This window comes from Mesoplodon mirus (assembly GCF_964341445.2).
Source record: "Mesoplodon mirus genome assembly, chromosome: 3".
Classification (NCBI taxonomy): Eukaryota; Metazoa; Chordata; class Mammalia; order Artiodactyla; family Ziphiidae; genus Mesoplodon; species Mesoplodon mirus.
In genome coordinates this window covers 40906114-40919765 of record NC_138978.1, presented here as the reverse complement: position 1 = coordinate 40919765, position 13652 = coordinate 40906114, and the positions used below count along the sequence as shown (strand labels likewise).

Sequence of the window (13652 nt, the reverse complement as noted above, 5' to 3'; positions counted from 1 at the left end):
CTGAGCAGGAGTTTCAGTCGCTCGCGGCCGGGCAGCCCAGGGCGCTTCCAGCTGCGCTCTTTGGCTCGCCGGCCGGATCATTCTCCTGGCCTCGCCGAACAGGCGGGGGGAGCGGCCCCGACTGCGGGGTCATGGCAGTAGCCTCCTCGTCCTCCGCCGCCGCTGGCCCAGCCGAGTCGCCGGCTTCTGCGCGAGGGAGCCCTACCGCCTCCGCAGGCTAAGAGCCGCTGCCGCCTCCGAGCTGTGAGGGCTACTATGCTCCCTCTTTGCCTCCGCCTCCCCCTCCCGCCCGCGCAGGCACCCCTCTGGCTGCTCAGTCCCGCCTCAGGTAACGCCAAAGGAGCGCGTGGGGCACTAACCCGGGGCACCCCGGCCCGCGTGCGCGGCTGCCACCCGCCTGGGCTTCGGAGCATTGGTGCTCCGGTCTTTTAGCACTGGCAAGACTCCTTCGCTTCCCGGAGCCTCCTCTCAGCGGCTGGGGACACTCCTCGACCCCTTCCCCTACTCTTTTCACTTCCCTCAGGGTCCCGGGGCGGCTCCTCCCCCCCGCCCCGCGCCTTCTCCCTCCTCACCTTAGAGGCCCGGAACACGTAGAAGTTCCTTCGTATCTGGGACCTGGTCCCCGACTCCTTCAGGCACTTTCCCCACTTCAGAGACTCAGGACTTCTTCGTTTCCTCGGAGAACTCCCGTTTCTGAGACCTCCAGCTCCACCCTGTCAGCTCGCTCAGAGATCTGGACTCCCTCACTTTTCTCAAACGTAACACCCTCGAAAACACCCACTTCTACCCTCGAAAGATACTTCCCTCCCCTCAGACACTACTGACTCCTTTTTTTCACTCCTTCCCTGTCATCCCTCCTCTCCGCATCTTTCCTTTTCCCTCCTCTGCCTTTTACCCTTAACTTTGAACACTCTGAACTAAGCCAGTATTCAGATTTAGCTAGAAGTGAAACCGGGTTTGTCGAATTTAAAAACCTTTCAATTATCCCTCTGAAAAAAACTTTGCTAAATAATTTGGACTTTATTCTGTAGGTATGGGAAGCCATTGAAGCTTTTAAGCAGGAGTTTGGTATGGTTGATTATCTCTGGTGAAAATATGGAGGAAGAATTCAAAGTGAAGAGCGTGGAGGCAGAAAGCCTAGGTAGGCAGGAAAGTAGTGTGCTAATCCAGGTCAGAGGGGAATAGTGGTAGGAAAATGAAGAGAATGGCATGCAGTTCCATGAGATTTCAAAATAGAGTTGAGAGAGTTAGTGGGGGATTTCTAACTTGGCTGATGGGATGGTTTGGTAGTGTTAATTGAAATAGGGAACATAAAGAAGCAATTTTGAGGGAAGGTAATGAATGTGGTTTTGGACAAGTTTAGTTTGAGGTGTTTTTCAGGTATCATTGTGGGTAGATGGAAATTTGGGTCTGAAAACTGGGAGAAGGTTTGGAACTGGATACATATATTTGAGGGTCAACAAAGAGTATATATATGGGGGATATTTGAAGCCTTAGTATGGGATGGTAATACTGAAAGAAGAGAAGAAAAGGGCTGTGGACCAGAAGGAATATCGTTTAAAGGGTAATAGACACTGAGAAAGAGAGGTTAAAACAGTGGGACGGGCCTCCCTGGTGGCGCAGTGGTTGAGAGTCCGCCTGCCGATGCAGGGGATACGGGTTCGTGCCCCGGTCTGGGAGGATCCCATATGCCGCGGAGCGGCTGGGCCCGTGAGCCATGGCCGCTGGGTCTGCGCATCCGGAGCCTGTGCTCCGCAACGGGAGAGGCCACAACAGTGAGAGGCCCGCATACCGCAAAAAAAAAACAAAAAAAAACAAAAAAAAACAGTGGGACAAGAACTGGAACAGAATGGCATTATGATAGAAGACAAAGGAAGAAAGGGTTTCAAGAAGGGAGAGGGCGACCATCAGTGTATGATGTGGTGTATGACCAGTATAATGAGAATTCGGAAGAAACCACTGAATTTAGTAATTAGGAGATCACTTGCTTTCTTTGAAAGACACTTTAGATAGCGTGATGGTGGGAATGATGGCAGTAGTCAGATCGGGATGGATTGAGGAGCAAATGTGAGACAGTGACTAAAATTACTCTTTCAACAACTGTGGTTGTGAAGGAGAGCTGATAGTAGTGAAACACCTTTGTTGAGGTTATGCTATATGCCAGGTATCATAAAGATGTGTTATAGATCACAACAGCCTTGTTTATGTATCAGTATCCCTCTTTTACAGTTGGGAAGGCTATAGGCAAGAATCTGAAAAAGTCTGTCTAGCTCTGAAACCTGTGTTCTTTCCACTATGGCACATGTGTGTTTTTCTTTTTAGTATGGTAGGTTGAGGGGAAATTTTATTTAGGAGATATGTTGGGCATTTCATTCTTTGACACCAAAAGGATAGACATCGAGATGGATAATGATGTGGTAGGAGGGAAGGAAGGTGAGAGAGTTTAAAAGATGGTTTTATTTTGTTGATGTGATCAGTTATCTGTGGAGACGTCAATTATCTTTGGAGACTGAAGGAACTATGGTGAGTTTCTGGCTTGAGTATTATGGCCATGGAAATATTCAATGGAAAATGAAAGAGGAATGGACTAAGGATTCTTTTTTAAATTAATTAATTTATTTTTATTTTTGGCTGCGTTGGGTCTTCGTTGCTGCACGTGGGCTTTCTCTAGTTGCGGCGAGCGGGGACTACTCTTCATTGCAGTGTGCAGGCTTCTCATTGTGGTGGCTTCTTGTTGCAGAGCACGGGCTCTAGGCGTGTGGGCTCAGTAGTTGTGGCTCGCAGGCTCAGTAGTTGTGGTGCACAGGCTTAGTTGCTCCGCGGCATGTGGGATCTTCCCGGACCAGGGCTCCAACCTGTGTCCCCTGCATTGGCAAGCATATTCTTAACCACTGCGCCACCAGGGAGGGAAGTCCCTGGATTAAGGATTAAATAAAAAAGATTGCTGACACATTTAAGCCCAGTTAAAGTTAGAAATATATATTTGTAGTGGGGCCCAGGAGCATGCATTTTCCACTCCAGCAGCCTAAGAGCAAGAGGGCAAAAAAGATGATTGGGTTGATCCAGAATTAGAATTTACAAGAAAGAAAGGTAAAATGGAGAGTAATTTTACATTGCTAGTGGTAGTGTGGGAGGTATGATGGTATGATGCACTTTGAGCGTCAGAGCTGGGGCTGTGAGAAATAAAACCTTCATTGGGGCTTGGAGAATAAGGAGACAATCAGAAATGTGGTTGAAGACTCGGTTTTGTAAGAAAAATAGAATGAGAAAGCTGAGAGTTCAGTATAAACATAGTTTCAACGTAAAACAAAAAACATTGTAGGGACTTCCCTGGTGGCGCAGTGGTTAAGAATCTGCCCACCAATGCAGGGGACACGAGTTCGAGCCCTGGTCTGGGAAGATCCCACATGCCGCAGATCAACTAAGCCTGTGTACCACAACTACTGAGCCTGTGCTCTAGAGCCCGCGAGCCACAACTACTGAAGCCCGCATGCCTAGAGCCCATGCTCTGCAACACGAGAAACCACCACAATGAGAAGCCTGCGCACCACAATGGAGTAGCCCCCACTCGCTGCAACTAGAGAAAGCCCACGCACAGCAATGAAGACCCAACGCAGCCAAAATAAATGAATGAATGAACGAATGAACAAATAAATAAATAAATAAACTTAAAAAAAAACCCAAAAAACCAGAGTGTAACTGTCTCAGTGCTGTTGAAGGGGAATAGACGTATAGATTATTGAAGTAGTGGGAGGTTTAGGGGCTATAAAGGATATTGATATGTCATCAATATGGATGTCATAGTTGCCCACTATGAAGCGGGAAATGGAACAGAGGAGATAATGGGTCCTATATGTGGGGCTGCTCAGAACTAAGGGACCCAGAATTGAGTTGGACATTCCTTGGCACTTGTTTAAAAGCAGTACTAGATGGTACAGATATTTGTGTGTGAATTAATGTCGAGATCCTTAAATACTTGATGCCCTGTATGTATGATGTATTATTCTCTCAAACAGATGTCTATTTGGGATGGTCTCAAACACAGATCTTTTGTGATTTGGAATATGATAGGCCTGTTTAGTTCTGTTTAAAAGTGTATGTGCTGAGAAGCTAGACTAGGGAATCTCCAACCCAGTATCCCCAGTGACATTTTGTACTTACATTATTTGTAAAAAGTAAATTACACATTTACATATTTACATGTACTCATTCCCTGACTTATTTAGAGTAGAAAGCTGACTTGTTTTAATTATTTTTTCTCTATGTGAAAGTGTTTATAAATATAATCTTCGTGTCGTACATTTCATCTTTCTGCAAAATGAATGTTGTGTTGGAATTTGAAATCTATGATAAGGGCTTTTATGAGAATTTTGTCTCCTTCTGGTAAATGAAGCCCAAGTATTACATTGTATAGTGTGGGTGATGGTGAATGTTTTGGGCCAACAATGAGTATTATACTGTTTTCCAAGTCATCATATGGAGATGACGTCAATGTAGTCTCACTGGTGTTATTTCTACTGAGCACTCGGAGTGGTTGTTTCAGAGAAAGACTTACTTGTGATAATTTTTAAATCTTACATTCCTGAAAATTTCAGAAAAGCAGTGTGATATAAGGAAAAAAACGGAAGTCCTAACTGTCATCAACCCTGTTATGATTAGTTATATGATTGTAGGCAAATTTTTTATCCTCTGAGCGTTAGTTTTTTTAAATTTAATTTTTGAATAGGTAATACATTCAAATGGTTAAATAAATAGCCGAATATTTATATATTTTATATAAACAGTGAAAGTCTCACTCCTATGCCTATTCCTCATCCATGCAGTTCCATGTCCCTTGCCCAACCACTTTTACTGGTTTCTTTACACTCTTTTAGACTTCCTTTAGGCAAACGCTTACAATTATGAATGTATTTTTCCTACTTTTCATGCAAAAGTTAGTCCATAGTCCCCACTGTTCTGCACCTTCAACCCATTACCCCCCAAATGCTTTTTCACTTAATGTATCTTGGAGATCTTTCCAGATCAGTACATAGAGAGTTTCTGCTTTTTTTCAAAAAATCTGCACAGTATTTCATTGAATGGATGTATCATAATTTAACTAGTTCCTTATTGTTGTACATGTGTGTTGCTTCTACTCTTTTGATATTATAAGCAATTCTGTAATGGAGACCCTTGAACATGTGTCATTTTACATGTGTGCAAGGATATTTGTGGGATCACTTTATAGAAAGTGGGATTTCTAAGTCAAAGGATATATGCATTTATAATTGTGAAATATGTTGCCAAATTGCTTCCCTTTGGGGTTGCTCCAAAATGTGCATTGCCTGTTCACTCACCATTAGCTGTATCATAGCTAATACTTACATGGTACTTACTGTGTACCAGATACTGTTCTAAGTGCTTTATATACATTACTTCATTTTATCTTAATAACATCCTTTGAGGTAGGTACTGTTATTATCTCCATTTTTCAGATTAATAATTTGAGGAATAGAGACTTTAAGTGATTTGCCCAAATCATACAGTTACTGTGGCAGAAATTCAAACCAAGTATTCTGGCTTCAGGATTGGTGTTACTAAGATTATGTTTTACTGTTATCAAACTTGAATTTTTGCCAATCTGATAGAGAAAAATGATACCTCAGAGTAGTTTTAAGTTTTAAAATATTATGTTAAGGTTAAGGATCTTTTTATATTGTTTGATCACTCATGTTTCCTTTTCTGTAAACTACGTGTTTAAATTCTTTACCTGTTTTTCTTTTGAGTCATAGGTCTCTTTCCTATTGATTTTTAAGTTTCTCTCTCTTTTTATATATGATATAAATATGTATATATATTTATTTATGTATTGATATATATGTATTTATATATGTATATATATCATATATACATGTGATAAGATAAATTTTTTTGTCTGGGGTATGTATTGCAAATATTTTCCCATTTTGACATTTGTCTTCTGACTTCTTTTATTCCCATGCAAAACTTTCAGATTTTTATGTAGACAGACTTATCAATCTTGTCTTCTATGGCTTTTGGATTTTGAGTCATAGTTAGAAAGACCTTCTTCATCTCAGTCATTAGTTTTTTAATCTATCCAGTGGGAACAAGAAAATAGAATTATTGTGAAGGTCAGAGTGCTTTGTGAACTGTAAACTGTAAATCATTATACAGATGAAATATGGTGTTACTTATTAATTTGTCTTCTGAACAAATTGTATAGAGGTTGTCATCTCTTCTCCTGCATTAAATGGAATAGGATGACAAATTTTTGTTTTCTGCAGTGTGGGAAACTAGGGTGATATTGATCTTGTGGTCAGTGTTTTTCTTGGACAATTTGCATGGGATCTTTTTCAAAAGTAAGGCACAGTGGAAATCCTGAAGTATTTTTGCATACTTTAGTCTTTGTTGTTCTTTGTATTAGGTATAATTGGAATCTGACTAAAAGTTCTCAAAAATTGTTTTGCTTTCACATTAGCTATGGTTGACAAATTTGCACATTATTTACTTTGGGTATTGTATTCCTACTGATTGGTAGGAATTTGTAATTTGGGAGGACCCCTCACTTTTGTGTGTGTGTGTAAGATTATAAAATTAATGCATGTTCATTGAGGAGGAATTGGGGAATAGAGATGATTTTAAATTATTCAAATCTCCCCAAGATTCAAAGAGTTAATAGCCAATGTTAACATTTTGGACTCTCAGGATTCTTTTTTTTTTTTTTTTTTTTTTTTGCGGTACGTGGGCCTCTCACTGTTGTGGCCTCTCCCATTGCGGAGCACAGGCTCCAGACGCGCAGGCTCAGGGGTCATGGCTCACGGGCCCAGCAGCTCCGCGGCATGTGGGATCTTCCCGGACCAGAGCACGAACCCGTGTCCCCTGCATCGGGAGGCGGACTCTCAACCACTGCGCCACCAGGGAAGCCCTCAGGATTCTTTTTGTGTATGTGTTTGCATTGTCATTACCAACTCCCTAGGGTTTGGCATAGTGCCTGGCCCTTAGTAGGTGCTAAATAAATATTTGTTGACTGAGTGAATGAAAGAATGAATATGTTTTTACATAGGAAGTATGGAATCTCAATGTCTTATTTATTTTCATTTTTTTATCCACTGTAGATTTTGATTCATATAGTAGTATTAAAATTTGTATGCCATAATTCATTTGGAGGTGAGTAAGTTCAAGTCTAACCCTCACGGAACTCAGAGTCCAGTGAAAGAGACAGATAAGCAACAATTAAAATACTGTGTGATAACTATAATAACAGAGCTTTGTGGAAGGCATTATCAAAACACAGAAAAAAGAGATTGAGGGGTCAGAGAACACTTCCCATATGAGATGATCACTGGAGAGCCATGTAGAAGAGGTCAAGAAGAACATGCCAGGGAGAAGGAATATTCCTTCTAGGTATTGAAGTGTGAGCAAGACTCTACAAGTAGTTCTCTGTGTTTGGAGCAGATTGTGTCTGTGGGTAGAGGAATAGAGATAGATGAGGCTGGAGATGTGGGCAGGGGGCAGATAAGAAAGAGCCTTTGTATCACACATGAAAAGTTCTCAAAAGTTTACTTATTTTAGAGAATAGATTGGGAGAGGTGTGAGAGTGAAGATAGGAGGACCAAGAAGATGTTAACTGAGCACAACAGCTGGAATGAGATGAACATCACTTAAGCCAAGTTAGGAGGGGAAAGCTACACTTGAAAGGAGGGTTAAGTCTGGGGGCTAATGATTAGGCCAGTTTTAGTAGAGCAAAGTCTTTGAATGCCAAGCTAAGGAATTTTATATGCAGCAAATGTCATTGAATTTTTAAAAAAAATTTTTAAAGTTTTATTTTTGGCTGCGTTGGGTCCTCGTTGCTGCATGTGGGCTTTCTCTAGTTGTGGCGAGCGGGGCCGACTCTTCGTTGCGGTGTGCGGGCTTCTCATTGTGGTGGCTTCTCTTGTTGCGGAGCACGGGCTCCAGGCGCACGGACTTCAGTAGTTGTGGCACACGGGCTCAGTAGTTGTGGTGCACGGGCTTAGCTGCTCCGCAGCATGTGGGATCTCCCCAGATCAGGGATCGAACCCGTGTCTCCTGCATTGGCAGGCGGATTCTTAATCACTGCGCCACCAGGGAAGCCGCCATTGAATTTTTTTTTTAACTGTCATGTGTGTTATGTGAACTGTTACAGGTTGCAGTTTGCTTCCTTCCCATTAGTCTGAAATGATGTTGAAATCTTTCATGCTTATGAAATAGTAGAGATATTATCAAAGACAATTGTATTTAAACAGAAGTGAAATTTCAGACTGGAATATGACCCTTTATTTGAAAAAAATATATGTGTATATATATTAAAGAACTATGAAAATAGGCATTGTTTGAAAATACCTTTTATAATAGTTATGTACTCTTTCCTTTGGATTCTTAAGACCAGATAACTCTCTGGCATGGTAAGGCTCTGGTCTTGTTGAAGCTTTACAACAAGTATAAGGAAATCACATTAAAAGTCCTCTTAAAGCTCCATAGTTACATTAGAGAATACATTTTTAACTGGAATTGGAATTTTTTTCCGGAATTTAAATCAGAAAGAAAATATTTTAAGGAAGCAAACCCCTTTCAGAAAGTTAAAGAAATGCCAGGGAGTATGCTGTAGTTAATATGAATTTGGTCGAATTACTACAGGTCAGCTTTTATATTTGTATTTCTGTACATTAATAATTAAATGCTTTAAGAGACTCATGTTCATTATACATTGATTGTGAAATTATGTTCAGTTTGCTATATTTATTGTCAATATAACATTACAGAAAGTTTAGAATAAGAGTAAAGAATAAGTCATAAATTTTCAACCCAAAATAACATTATCACTTTGGTATAATTCCTTTATTTTTTCCAGTGCATACTTTTATATAATTATAATCATTGATTATTCAGTTTTTGTATTTTTGCCCCTCCCTCTTCCTACTTAACATATAAATTTCATCTCATGTAGTCTAAGCTATTGTAGTGGGAGGGATGAAAGGGTGATTTTTAGTTGTTCTAAGCTTTTTGTTGTTGTTGTTGTTGTTGTTGTTGTTGTACGCGGGCCTCTCACTGCTGTGGCCTCTCCCGTTGCGGAGCACAGGCTCCGGACGCGCAGGCCCAGCGGCCACGGCTCACGGACCCAGCCGCTTCGTGGCATGTGGGATCTTCCCGGACCGGAGCACGAACCCGTGTCCCCTGCATCGGCAGGCGGACTCTCAACCACTGCGCCACCAGGGAAGCCCTGTTCTAAGCTTTTAATCTTCATTTTTTAAACAAAAGTAATGCAAGATCATTGTAAAAAAACTGAACAGGGCTTCCCTGGTGGCGCAGTGGTTGGGAGTCCGCCTGCCGATGCAGGGGACACGGGTTCGTGCCCCGATCCCGGAGGATCCCGCATGCCGCGGAGCGGCTGGGCCCGCGAGCCATGGCCGCGGAGCCTGTGTGTCCGGAGCCTGTGCTCCGCAACGGGAGAGGCCGCGGCAGTGAGAGGCCCGCGTACAGCAAAAAAAAAAAAAAAAAAAAAAAAAAAACTGAACAGAAATTTATTCCATAAAAAATGAGTCTTGGGACTTCCCTGGTGGCACAGTGGTTAAGAATCCACCTGCCAATGCAGGGGACATGGCTTTGAACCCTGGTCCGGAAAGATCCCACATGATGGGGAGCAACTAAGCCCATGCGCCACAACTACTGAGCCTGTGCTCTAGAGCCTGCGAACCACAACTACTGAGTCCACATGCCACAGCTACTGAAGCCCGCGCGCCTAGAGCCTGTGCTCTACAACAAGAGAAGCCACTGCAATGAGAAGCCCATGCACCGCAAGGAAGAGTAGACCCCGCTTGCCACAACTAGAGAAAACCCGCATGCAGCAACGAAGACCCAACACAGCCAAAAATAAATTTTTTAAAAAAAGAGTCTTTCTTATAATCACCTCTTCCACCAAGATAAAGTTTAATATATGCATTCCTTTAAATTGTTTTTTTAGATATATACTGTTTACTATTATATTAAAAAATAAAAATACGATTGCACTATACATTCTATTTTGCCAACAGTGACACTGTCAAGTGACAATACCAATATATTGGTATTGTCACTTGACAGTGAAACTTGGACATCTCTCCATGTTAGTATATATAGAATTTACCTCATTCTTTTAATGACTATATAATACACTATTTGGATGTACTCCAGTTTATTTAACCTACTCTATTGATGGACATTTGGATTGTCTCCAGTTTTTTTCTGTTACTGACAACATGTAAGTTAATACATTCTTGTACATTTATCTTATGTCTGCTTATAGTAACTGTCACTTTTTTTTTTTTTTTTTTTTTTTTTTTTGCGGTATGCGGGCCTCTCACTGCTGTGGCCTCTCCCGTTGCGGAGCACAGGCTCCGGACGCGCAGGCCCAGCGGCCATGGCCCACGGGCCCAGCCGCTCCGCGGCATATGGGATCCTCCCGGACCGGGGCACGAACCCGTATCCCCTGCATCGGCAGGCGGACTCTCAACCACTGCGCCACCAGGGAGGCCCAGTAACTGTCACTTTTAATGGCTATAAAGTATATTCCCTTTAGTGGAAATAATACACTTGAGAGAGAAATAAGGTTGAAAAATATTTTTTGGTGAATATTTTTTGACAATACTTCATGTTATTAATTTTGTTTTGCCTTTTATCAGATTCCTCCTTTGACCTTTGTAATGTAAACTATAGAAGAGCCTGCCCTAACCCCAGGAATCTAACTTCCTTTTTCTCTTGATTGCTTTCTTTCCCAGCCTCTGAAATAGACTTCTAACCACTTTACCAGAAGAGGTGAGTTGCCTATTTGACCTAAGTGGTCTTCTTAAAATCAAATAGGAAAATTTATCAAAATAAAGATTATCCTGGAAATTTATTTATTTATTTATCTATTTATTTTATTTATTTATTTTTGGCTGCGTTGAGTCTTTGTTGCTGTGCGTGGGCTTTCTCTAGTTGTGGCGAGTGGGGGCTACTCTTCGTTGAGGTGTGTGGGCTTCTCATTGCAGTGGCTTCTCTTGCTGTGGAGCACGGGCTCTAGGCACGCAGGCTTCAGTACTTGCGGCACGCGGGCTCTAGAGTGCAGGCTCAGTAGTTGTGGCACACGGGCTTAGTTGTTCTGCGCCATGTGGGATCTTCCCGGACCAGGGATTGAACCTGTGTCCCCTGCCTTGGCAGGTGGATTCTTAACCACTGGACCACTAGGGAAGTCCTATCCTGGAAATTCATAATCCTCTTAGTACTTTAGCATCTCAGCTTATTTGAATGGGTCTAATATCAATCGGTTGATCTTGTGTCAAGCTTCATGTTCCAGCATAAAAAGTTTTAGACACATTTAGTGTACTTAGAAGATCAGAAACTATGTTTTTTATATCCAGATTATGGGAAATAATAATCCTACTCAATTCTGTCCTAGTTAGATCATATATGTAATATTGTGTACATTGTTTTGCTATTGTGTTTTAGAGGAGCTTTGACAGTTTGGAGGGCAATTAAGGTTAAACTTTAAAGAAGATAACCGGGGAGCTCTTGATGCCATGTTTCATGGAAAACTTGAAAGACTTGTGTATATGTCCCCTGGAGAAAACTTGGTAACTGAAAAGGTATCATAAAGAAGAAAACCAGACTTAATTTGTTGTATACTTGCAGCATCCAGAACTAGGATTAAGCTTGGGCCGGGGAAGAGAGAGGAAAGGGAATTCATTTTTATTGAATGCTTACTGTGTGTTATGCACCCTGCCTTTTGCTTCATTTATGCATTTTTATCCTTTAATTCCTTAGTGTGTTGTCATTAATTCTCATTATAACTCAGTGAGATATCGTTAATATTTGCCTCTATTTTATAAATGAGGGGGAGAAGTTAAGTAACATGCCCAAGATGATTCAGCTACTAAGCTGGAATCAGAATTTTTTAAACTTGTCTTGATTAATTTATTTTGGTCACATACGTATGTTTTAAATAATATGTAACAGTGTTATTTTAGAAAAAAATTTTTTTCTGCTTTCATTTCATGAAATTTTATGTCTTTACATGCTTTTTCAATTTCAGTATCTTTGCCATCACTAGATCTTTTCTGAATTATCTAGCACAGTTTGCTGTGGTATATCATCTGCTCTTCCCTCTAAGCTCTTTTATTGTTTTATTCTAGCAAAATTTTTTTTAGTAGATCTTGAGATTTTTAACTTAATTGTGATGCTATTTATTTATTTATGGCTACGTTGGGTCTTCATTGCTGTGCGTGGGCTTTCTCTAGTTGTCGCAAGTGGGGGCTACTCTTCATTGCGGTGCATGGGCTTGTCATTGCTGTGGCTTCTCTTGTTGCAGAGCATAGGCTCTAGGCATGTGGGCTTCAGTATTTGTGGCACATGGGCTCCAGTAGTTGTGGCTTGCGGGCTCTAGAGCGCAGGCTCAGTATTTGTCACACACGGGCTTAGTTGCTCTGCGGCATGTGGGATCTTCCCGGAGCAGGGATCGAACCCATGTCCCCTGCATTGGCAGATGGATTCTTAACCACTGCGCCACCAGGGAAGCCCTGGATTCTTTTTTTTTTTAACATCTTTATTGGAGTTATAATTGCTTTACAATAGTGTGTTAGTTTCTGCTTTATAACAAAGTGAATCAGCTATACATATATATATATCCCCATATCTCTTCCCTCTTGCGTCTCCCTCCCTCCCACCCTCCCTATCCCACCCCTGTAGGTGGTCACAAAGCCCCAAGCTGATCTCCCTGTGCTATGTGGCTGCTTCCCACTAGCTATCGGTTTTACATTTGGTAGTGTATATATGTCCATGCCACTCTCTCACTTTGTCCCAGCATACCCTTCCCCCTCCCCATGTCTTCAAGTCCATTCTCTAGTAGGTCCGCGTCTTTATTCCTGTCCTGCCCCTAGGTCTTTCATGACCATTTTTTTTTTTTAGATTCCATATATATATGTTAACATATGGTATTTGATTTTCTCTTTCTGACTTACTTCACTCTGTATGACAGACTCTAGGTCCATCCACCTCACTACAAATAACTCAGTTTCATTTCTTTTTATGGCTGAGTAATATTCCATTGTATATATGTACCACATCTTCTTTATCCATTCATCTGTTGATGGACACTTAGGTTGCTTCCATGTCCTGGCTATTGTAAATAGAGCTGCAATGAACACTGTGGTACATGACTGTTTTTGAATTATGGTTTTCTCAGGGTATATGCCCAGTAGTGGGATTGCTTGGTCGTATGGTAGTTCTATTTTTAGTTTTTTAAGGAACCTCCATACTGTTCTCCATACTGGCTGTATCAATTTACATTCCCACCAACAGTGTAAGAGGATTCCCTTTTCTCCACACCCTTTCTGGCATTTATTGTTTGTAGATTTTTTGATGATGGCCATTTTGACTGTTGTGAGATGATATCTCATTGTAGTTTTGATTTGCATTTCTCTAATGATTAATGATGTTGAGCATTCTTTCATGTGTTTGTTGGTAATCTAATGTCTATTTAGGTCTTCTGCCCATTTTTGGATTGGGTTGTTTGTTCTTTTTTTTTTTTTTTTTTTTTTTCGGTATGTGGGCCTCTCACTGTTGTGGCCTCTCCCGTTGCGGAGCACAGGCTCCGGACGCGCAGGCTCAACGGCCATGGCTCA

General features: G+C 41.5%; 1 protein-coding gene across 2 annotated transcripts in view; it reads left to right on the top strand.

Annotated features, from left to right (window-relative positions):
* Nucleotides 1-13652, top strand: part of TESK2 (testis associated actin remodelling kinase 2) — a 135223-nt gene continuing 121571 nt past the window's right edge. For both annotated transcript variants that reach the window (XM_082613345.1, XM_082613344.1), the window contains exon 1: nt 1-328. The gene's annotated coding sequence lies outside the window, so the exon portion shown is untranslated. The remainder of the gene's footprint in view (nt 329-13652) is intronic.